Source organism: Arvicola amphibius, chromosome 7 (genome assembly GCF_903992535.2).
Source record: "Arvicola amphibius chromosome 7, mArvAmp1.2, whole genome shotgun sequence".
NCBI lineage: Eukaryota > Metazoa > Chordata > Mammalia > Rodentia > Cricetidae > Arvicola > Arvicola amphibius.
The window spans coordinates 69710866-69721260 of record NC_052053.1 but is presented as its reverse complement, the minus strand read 5'-3'; positions in this window follow the sequence as shown (position 1 = coordinate 69721260).

Sequence of the window (10395 nt, the reverse complement as noted above, 5' to 3'; positions counted from 1 at the left end):
GGCTTCCCTCCCCCCCCCCCCCCCCGCAGCTCTGGGCCTTGTGTGGGGTCAGGTACCTGCCGATGGCCTGGGGTCCCCAAAACCTAGTGGTTTCCTTCCTCAAGTGTAAGACCAGGGCCCTAAAACACTGCAGAATGAGGTGGGCGGGCAACACATCTTCCCTGTTCTCCCAGACCCCTCTCCCTGTGCTGTAAACAGCCAGAGGGTACTTAATGCCCAGGACAATCTGGCCCTTCCCTGTGCTGGGATTTAAGCACAGAGCACATCTGAGTCTGCTGGGAGTCCTGGGGTGGAGATCCAGAATTCTTAGCTCCTTCCTGGAGCAGGTGTGGGGCATTATGACCCCCCACCACCACCACACGTGTATCAGGGCTGGAAGCCAGGGGCAGGTCAGCCCAGCGGGGGAGATCCAGACCTCTGTGGAGAAGGGTAGGCAGGGCAGGAATGAGGAAGTGAAGTTGCTGAGGTTCCCAGGCTCCAAAGCCTGAGGTGAAGGCCTGGAACTGTTGACACTTGATAAGCCGTCCTTCCTACTAGTAGGGAAACTGAGGCCAGTGGAGAATAAGTGGCCTTGAAACCTCACAACCTAAAGTTCAGGGTGTGAGAGGCACCTCTGTCACAGAGGGGAAATGAGTGATTCACTGGCCAGGAGACCCTGCTTGCTGCTACACATACCCCTCGGTGACCATCAGAGTCCTGCTGGCAGTGCAGACAGGGTTCTGGGGTAATAGAAAACCTGATCTTAGGGGCTGGAGAGATGACTCAGTGGTTAAGAACACAGAGTGCTCTTCCTGAGGTCCTGAGTTCAATTCCCAGCAACCACATGGTGGCTCACAACCATCTGTAATGAGATCTGGTGCCCTCTGGTAGTGCGGGCATAAATGGAGGCAGAATGTTGTATATATAATAAATAAATAAATCTTTAAAAAAAACCTGATCTTAGATGAGCTCTCCCCAGAGAGCCCTCGACCTCCCCACACCCTACTTGTGAGTCCCAGGCCCCTTCCTCTCCAGGTCCAGCAGGGGCCCATCCTGGTTGTCCTAACCCACCTGACCATAGGCAAGTCTCTGTACATGTTTGTGCCTCAAGATTTCCAGCCGTGAAACAGGCATGCTGTCAGTACCTTCCAGTCAGGGGAGCTAACACGGAGCTAGCTGAGGAGGGTGAAACAGAAGATAACCATAAAGCCAGGCCCCTGGCCTCCCTATGACTCCATGACCCAGCTAGGCTATAATCTGCGAGACAATGTTGGAAGATGATCCTGAGGGGCCAGGTGGAAGCAGGATGGAACCTTGAGTGTTTGTTTAATAGAGCAAGAGGTTGGTGGGCATGTCTGGTTAGGAGAGACAGATTCGGAGGGTGTGCCCAAGGCTGAGCAGCTTCCCATGGCACAGGGAAAAACTTGGGCCTAGTCCTTCTTAGAGCCTTATTCTTAGAGCCTTAAAGTCTTCTTAACGCCTGTCTTCCTGAGGGTCCCTAGACCTGGAAACAGGGAATCTGGGTTTCCTGACTGGAAGTGTACCTTGTGCAAGGAACTTCGTCCTGTTTTCCTATGAGCCTGGCAGTGACTAGGGCCTGAAGCCACCTTCCTAAGTCTCAGTCATGGGTGGCCAGAGACCAAAGGGTAGAGTCAGGGAGACTGAGGACAAGGGGAACAATGAGAGACTCTGCTGGTTCTGGCTGGTGGCTCTTCAGTCCTAAGAGTGGTGTGATTTGGGAACCTCCTACCTCTACTACCCAGAGAGACTCCTTAGAGCATCTTCTTGGTCATCCTGCTATCCAGGCCAAGCTTGAGGGTACATGAACTCTCTCTCAAAGCTATCTTGGGACTCACTGATTGTCTGGCTGGTAAGTTTTGTGTGTGTGTGTGTGTGTGTGTGTTTGTGTGTGTGTGTGTGTGTGTGTGTGTGTGTGTTTATGGGATCTGTTAGCCCCTGTCAGCACAGCCAACCTGTCCCACAGGATGGAGCCTGTCCCCAGCCTCTTTGCTCTTCTCACATGCAGGGGAGCCTGGAACCACCTCATTACCCCTCAACCTCCTCCTGTCAGCTATCCTTTGGTCCCCAGCCGCTACCTAGCCCTCTCTTCTCTCCTTAGAACTCAGCTGATTTCTCACAAGGCCTTCTGTGATGATCCCTCTGCTTGTCCTCTGGGACACGTGCTCAGTGTGCCAGGCTGAAAGAACCACAAGACTGGGGACACGGACCAGTTGACACAAACCTTTCCTCTGCAGCTAGCAACCTCCGGTTCCTTTCCTTTCTTTTTTTTTTTTTTTTTTTTTTTTTTTTTTTTTTTTTTTTGGTTTTTCGAGACAGGGTTTCTCTGTGGCTTTTGGTGCCTGTCCTGGAACTAGCTCTTGTAGACCAGGCTGGCCTCGAACTCACAGAGATCCGCCTGCCTCTGCCTCCCGAGTGCTAGGATTAAAGGCGTGCGCCACCACCGCCCGGCGGTTCCTTTCCTTTCTGAGGCTTAGTCCCATAGAATGGAGTGGCTCATAGGGAGTCATAGGGACAAGTCAAGCTGTCCACAGAGGTCCTGGTTTGTGGGTACTGTAGGTGGTAATCAGCCTGTCACCTTCGTGCTTTCCCAGCCTCCCCCTCTTCCTTCCTTGCCTGCTAGTCCTGGCTCCTTCCTTCCTCTCCCCAGACCTCAGCAAGCCACATTCATGGGGGAACACCCTCAGCGACTTTGAGGTGTTTCCTGCAGAGCTTCTCATCACTAACCAGGCTGCAGGGGGTGGGGGCAGGAGGCAGCACTATACTCTATTCCCATTCTCATTTCCTTCCTTTGCTACCGCACACACACATACACACACAGAGAAGAAAAGAAAAACCACAAAAACAAAAAACCCTTGGGAACTGCAGCAGGCCACCAGAGTCTCCCACCATCCATCATTAGTCACAGGGAGGGGCAAGGCTGGCCTGCCTTGTGACATTGTCAATCTGAGCAGGAGCCTGGCCACTGAGATAAAGCAAAGGGACTGCAGGTGCTGATAGCAGATTCCACAGTGCTCCAAGGGTAGCCTGTCTTTGTAGTGGCTAAAGTGTCTGGGTGGGAGGCAAGCACCCCTGTGTAAGAATGGCCAGAGGCTTAGCCCAGACTTCTGTGTCCCAACTCGTGATGAGAACTGAAATGCACACACCACTCCCATCCCAGTCTACGTATCCTACATCACTCCTGGACCTGTGAAGCCTGGACCGGGCAAGATCCTTTTGTCTGTATGCAGATAAACTCACCATCTACCCACCGCTCAAAACATTTATCATTGCCGTGCGGTGGTGGCGCCCACCTTTAATCCCAGCACTTGGGAGGCAGAGGAAGGAGGATCTCTGTGAGTTCAAAGCCAGCCAATACAAAGCAAGTTCCATGACAGTCAGAATTGTTATAGAGAGAAACCCTGTCTCGAAAAATTAAAAAAACAAACAAAAAACACTTATCGTGTCTAGTTTGCTTTTGCTTTTTTTTTTTTTTTGAGACAGGCTCTCACTATATAGCCCCAGATGACCTGGAACTGTATGTAGGACAGGCTGAAGGCTGACCTTAATCTCACAGAGATCTGCCTACCTCTACTTTCCAAGTGCTGGGAATAAAGGTGTGTGTCACCATGCCCACAGGGGTTTTCATTTTTAGTTTTAGCAACGTTACGGGTAGCAACATATTCCCCTAGGCCCAAATTGAAAATGTAGGTAAAAGACACAAGATTTAGAAGTCTAATATCAGGGCTGGGAATGTAGCTCACTGGGAGAGCACTTGGCTAACATCCATAAAGCCCTGGATGCAGTCCTCAACACCCCATAAATCAGATGTGGTGGCACATGCCTGTAATCTGAGTACTCAAGGAAGAGGATCAAGAGAAAATCAGGTAGGTCATCCTTGGGAGAGAGTTCCTGGCTAGCCTGGAATATGACATCCTGCCTGAAACAACAACTCACAATCCCTGGAGGCTCACAAAAGTGATGCTTATGAGAGGTGACATATCCGTCATCGCTGAGAACCCTGATTCTGCTTAGGGCGACTGAGTTGGAGGCTAAGATGATCCAAACATCAAGCCTTGAAGACCCAGGCTTTCTGAGGGATGGAAGTCACCAGAAAACAAAGCTGGAATTCTGGGAAGAGAAAAGAGCAAGTGGGTGTTGTTTTGGGGGTGCTCACTTGTGCCGTGATATGGCCTGGTTGCTCCCCATGGAATCACTTCGTGGTTAAATCTGACTCGGGATGCAGATAGCATGGGGAAGACCTGCCTATCGGTGTGACTCTGGGTTCAGTCTTTGCCTGTAAAACTGAGAGCTTCACAAAGAAAGCGCAGGGAGAGTGCTGCTGAGGAGGGCGTGGCCCATTGGAAACAGTTTCCGGGCAGCAGCAGTCATTTCTCTACAATGTCTCCTTCAATCCACACTGCCAGTTTTCTGAGCAGAGTAGCTCCATTCCCAGGACCACTAAAGGTCACTAATAAGCCACAGATGTGGGTGATGGAGCTCCCTAGGGCCCAGATTATTCACAGACTTCAGCATCCTAGCCATCTTTGTAAAGCCTGGGATTGCCAGGAGAGCTCCTGCCATGTGGCCCGCCTGTGCTTCTGAGAGAAACTTGAGTGGAGCACACCCCTAGCTAATTCCTGTAAGTCATGCCGCTTCAGAGAAGGCCCATGGCAGGGAGGACTCGAAGGGATGGAAACTTTGCTTACATCACTGCCTGAGAGCTGTTGAGAAAGGCTGGCCAGTCTTCAATGCAACAGCTGGGCTTGGGAAGGGAGCATCCTTGCCTACAGGCAGGGCTAGTGCTTCCAGGAGGTGGCTCCGCACTGCTCTGGAGACCTCCTAGCCATAAGCCCTGCTTTCTCACAAGACCACCACCACCATCATGTCTTGGGAAGGGGAGGGGGACGCAGCAACTGTGAGCGATTTCTAGCAGAATTAGGGTGGGGCGCTGCCAGCTGATGAGTGGCCTTTGGTGATTGGGCATGTCATTATGGTGGCTTCTTGAATGGCCTGTTCTGGTCACCCTATAATCCCGAGGATGTCAGCAGACCCCAGTCCCTTGCAGCTGATGTCCTGAGCAAGTCACTTCCTCTCCTGAGAAGGCCAGGAGAAGAGAGGTGGCAATAGTGACCCCCATCTTGGTGCTCTTCTCTGAGACTTAACTTTCCTCATCTGTCCACAAGAAATGTGGTGGTCAGTGTCATGAATGCACGGGGTATCTCTAGGAAACAAGAGAGTACAACCAAGGTCCTAGGTCGGTTGAAGGCCTGGCTAGTGAAAGGAGAAACCATTGTCCTGACAGCCAAGGTCAGGCCAGTGGGAAATGCAAGTCATCACGGAGGAGGAAGTGGGTCCAGTGACAGGGGAGGACAGGAAGACACCCTGGAATGCCTTAGTCTTCCTCCCAGAGAGTGCACTCCACACCAGCACGGCCCTTGTGATCAAGGTGGCCAGCCACACCAGCTGGTGCAGCCTCTCCCCTTGGCCAGGTTTTCTACACCTACCTGACCCCCCTACCTGGCATTTGTACCTGCTGAACTCTGCCCCACAATACTGGCCCTTCTGCTTTTAGCTTCTCCTTTTGAGAGCTTCCTCCAGCTACTTTCTCAGCCAACCAGGGAATGAATAGAGAGAAAGTCAACAATGTACCACCTTTATTATCCTCTGTCCAGAGCTGGCCTGGCCCCTTGTGCCACCCATGATAGTTTAATCAGTTGACTGAATAAGGGAATTGAGGGGTGTCCCCCCCACCCCGTGACAGAATGAACGGCAGTGCCTCCTGTTTCCCCATGGAAACTCTTGGCTTTCCTGTGCTGTATTTCAAATACGGAGTAGCCCTGGAGGAGCAGGACAGCAGAGGGCCGCTCCATCCTGACAGATGGCAGGGCACACATCTGTGCCTCAGTTTCCCCGTGCAAAGGAATGTTAGACAGCACCTAATTCGTATGGTTGTGATGAAATTTATCGACCACAAAACACTCAGAGCCTGGCCTAGCAGCTCTAGAGGTCAGAAAGTCAACCGTTCAGCCACATGAACCAGAAGCTGGGACCCAGATGGAGCCTTTGAGTTCAGCGTCCCTGCATCACTATACACAGCGGCCAATGTGCCATTGAGGACAACAAAATATGGTCCATCCATAGGACCGAATGTAATTAGGACCTGAACAGGCAGGAAATCCCAACCCTCTCAGCACGTTGCTAGGCCTCTAGTACATCATGTTTACTAATACAATTCTGTGAGCGGCTTCTTGGAGAAATGCAGTTTGGAGTTCGCCTTTACAGGTCAGAGTCTCACCCAACCCGTAACCAAGTTACGCTGTGCTTGGAGACCGTTGCTACATTGTACCCTTCCTGCTTCCACACTGCACATCCAACCTGCTCAGGATTCACAGGCCTCTAGGAAAAATCCTACAGTCTATCTTACTATACTTTGGACTGCCAATGTAACTAAGTCTTGCAAGCTCAGCTGAATGTGCAGCTTTAGCTGTACTATCTTTCCTATCCTACTTCTCCTTTGTGACTGCTGCAGGACACGATTCCTGGGGACAGATGTCCACCCGCTCTACCAGTGAACAGACCAAAGTACACGTTAAGTCCAACTTGGTGAACCAATGAGTTTTATTGGGGTTACATACAGGTGTATGGGTGAAGGGTTACTTGGAGGAGGAAAAATGACTCAGGTAGCCCTTATCACCAGAAGCCATCACCAGCATGGCTGATGGTTCATAACAGTGGAACCTGGAGCTCTTACTGAGCATCTTACAGGCAGGTCACTAAAGGCTGGAGAGGGTCATTTACAGAGAGCTCGGGTGGTCTGAGACGCTTTGAAGCAGGTCTGGCTGATGTGTTTCTTCCAGGCCGTTTGACTGGTCTGATTTCCCCAAGAGGCCCAGCTGTAGGCATCTTCTAGGTTGCTCACCTTATCTGAGAGCCTCAATTAGCAGTTCTCACAGCTAATATACATGCTTAAAGAAGGAGAAGCCAGCCGGGTGGTGGTGTCGGCGCACGCCTTTAATCTCAGCACTTGGGAGGCAGAGGCAGGTGGATCTCTGTGGGTTTGAGGTCATTCTGGTCTACAAGAGCTAGATCCAGGACAGTCAGGGCTGTTACATGGAGAAACCTTGTCTCAAAAAACAAACAACAAACAAAAAAGAGAGACCTAGTGAATCTGGTCAGTTTCTGGGACTTCCTGAAACTATTCTGAGCTATTTTACTTCCCATCTTAATCAACTTTGCTGCTAAGTGGGGTGTTTCATCTCCTCGTAGACCACCTTGTTGTTTACCTCCCTGGAAACGCAGTATGGCTGTCCTTGGGGCTTCACTCCACAGCTGAAGTTTTTAATATTGAGGAAACTGCTGCACAACAAATCCATGCATGCCCTTGACTCAAGACGTGTGTGCACCGGTTATGGTGACCAGGTCTAGGATCACGTGCCAGAAGCAGCAAGGCATTGTAAACAATGCCCTACCCCTCCACCAAGCCTACCCACCCCCTACAAAATATGTTGGAAGCAACTTGTGGTTACAGTTTAATAATACCTCGTTGTGGTTTTGTATGCTAGTCTGAGTAGGTAGGGCCAGGAAAAATTTCTTTTCTCCTTTATAATATTCCTGCAAAAGATTAGGACCAAGCTTGCTCATTCCTGTTTGTTACATTTGCTGTGTTGTTCAGTATATAGCAAGAACAACATCGATTCAGGACTCTCTTTTTAGATTAGGACTTGTAATTTGGACTTCTTTTAGACTGGACCTGTTCTAGATTGGACTCCTAGAATAGGAGATACCCAGACTCCTGGATACATCAGGTCCACTCTTGGGTAAAGGCAAGAGTTAGTCTTTTTCCCTTCATGCAGTTCACCACACAATCTCAAAAGGACAAGGGCCGTATTCATCCACTCATGGGATCCATGCGGCACACACAGCCATAGAATGGAGTTGCCAGGACCTGAGGGGATAGAAGGGAATGGGCAGTTGTTGTATAATGGGGACCATGGTTCAGTTGTTAAGAGCACCTGCTGCTCTTGAGGAGCACCCAGGTTTAGTTCCCAGCACCCATAGTAAGCAGCCGCACAACTGCCTGTAACTCCAGCTCCGGGGACCTGATGCCCTCTCTGTACCACTGAGCATCTGCACTCACACGTGTACTTACTCACAGAAACACACACACACTGCACTGAATGCTGATAGTTAGAAAAGCACACACACTGCACTCAATGCTGAGTTAGAAACGCACACACACTGCACTGAATGAATGCTGATAGATAGAATGCCCAGCACTGTTAAAATGGTACATTTTGTGTTATATATATATATTATAATTAAACACATAAAAGGGAGAGTCCATGATGGTGCTAGCCTGTTATCCCAGTGCCTAGGATATAGAATAGAGAGATTCTGAGCTCCAGGCCAGCCTGGGCTATAAAGCTCTTGCCTCAAATAAACAAGCAAACAATGAGAAGGAAACCTAGGCTGTGTGCAGGTAGTTTGCCACAGCTCCCAGCCAGGCACTGGCCTGCAGGACTTCTGTGCAGGACTAGGAGACTTCGTTGCTCTGACTCTCAAGCTGCCAGGAATTGGAGCTGGGACAGCAGATTTTCAAGCAAATTGTTCCAGCTGCTTCTCTCCTGTGGGATCCATCTCGGCTGACCTTTGGTGGACTATGGAGAGATGTTAAACTATCTAGGTCCCTGAGGACCACATGATTTGTGGCCCTTGGCTACCCACATAGCCCAATTTCCACATTTCTTTTCTGTTGAAAATTCCACATAGGACCTTTGGCCCTCACCCTGAACTCAGACAGAGAAGCGCGAAGTGTGCCCACACAAGATGGGTGGCACTGTCTCCTGCCAACCTTGGCTGTGCTCTGAGGAAGTTACTGCAGGCAATCTTGGGACAAAACTGTCAGTCCAACATCCATCCCACAGAGCCCAGAGGCTCCGAGCAGATGCCGGTGTTTGAAGGCCTGGCTTCCCTCTCTCAACCCTACCTGTGGAGTTTCCCAGCCATTCCCTAACCTGTTTGAAATTAGGAATTGGATGGATACAGCAGAGGCTGGGGAGACTCTCGTGAGGTTGCACCTAGGACACCTGGTTTTCTGTCCTCTTTTGTCTTTGGATAAGTGTGGTGAAACCCCAAGTTCTTGGTCTCCTTTGGGTGCCCTGTGGAGCAGAGGCAATAAACCCCAGTTTGAGCTCTGTGAGCTAATTTGAAAATGTCACCCATTAGGACCTTGGGAGAAGAGGTGGCACCTGACTTTTATATTTTTTTTAAAAAAGATTTATTTATTTATTATGTATACAGTGTTCTGTCTGCATATATAGCTACAGACCAGAAGAGGGTACAAGATCTCATTACAGATGGCTGTGAGCCACCATGTGGGTGCTGGGAGTTGAACTCAGGACCTCTGGAAGAACAGCCAATGCTCTCAACCACTGAGGGATCTCTCCAGCCCCTTATGTTTGTTTTTTGAGACAGGGTCTCACTGTGTAGTCTTGCCTACCTGGAACTTGCTATGTAGACCTGGCTGACCTCAAACTCATAGTCTGTTTGCTCTGCCTCCCTAGGGCCGTGATTAAAGGTGTGCACCACCATGCCCAGCAACTTTCTCTACTTGCCTTCTACAATCTGCACAGGGATAGGATGGATGAGAGACTTAAACCTGGCACTTGGCCACTGCTCCTAGGAGGAAGAGGAAGTTCTGAGTGTCCAGGGACAACCCCTAAACATAACCCCTACTCAGCTGCCCTTCTTCTCCCTTCAAAGTCCAGCTTAGGCTGTCGGGGTGGGGGGGGGGGAAGAGAGGGCCCAAACAAAAGTCGGGGAGGAGCCGAACTCTTAAGTAGAGGCAAAAAAAGAAACTGGTGTCTAGCAGGGGGAAATTCCTGAGTGAGCCCATCTTCCAGGGGGCAGAAATTCCTAAGGGGTGAAGCACCCCCCCTTCCTACACTGGCCTACAACCCCACCCTCCCCAGGCAGATCCTGAGAAAAAGCCTGCAGGAGGGAATTCTAAGGATCTGGCCCAAACCCAGCCTGAGAAAGCTTGCCAGTGGGAGCCCCGCAGGAGGCTCAGTGAGGGGTGTCTGTCATCTCTGCCTGTGTGACCTCTTGGTAAAGATGAAGCCTCCCCTAATACTCAAGGTTTGGTAAGGAGATGTCTTGAGAGGTCCCAGTACGATCGGTGTGCCCCGCTGCTTTAGGACGCCTCCTTCAGGAAGCTTGTCTTCCAGGCTTCCATGGACTCAGTGATGCTCATAGGGGTAACAGCACGTGGCCGAGGTGTTGAGTGATACAGGGCGCTCCCCAGACCTAAGTAGGTGCTGACTGTGTGACGCGGAACAGCGACTCTGGGCGTGCGCCTCTGCTCGGCAGCCAATCAGAGACCGTCGTGGGACAATGGCCCCGCGCTTGACGGAACTT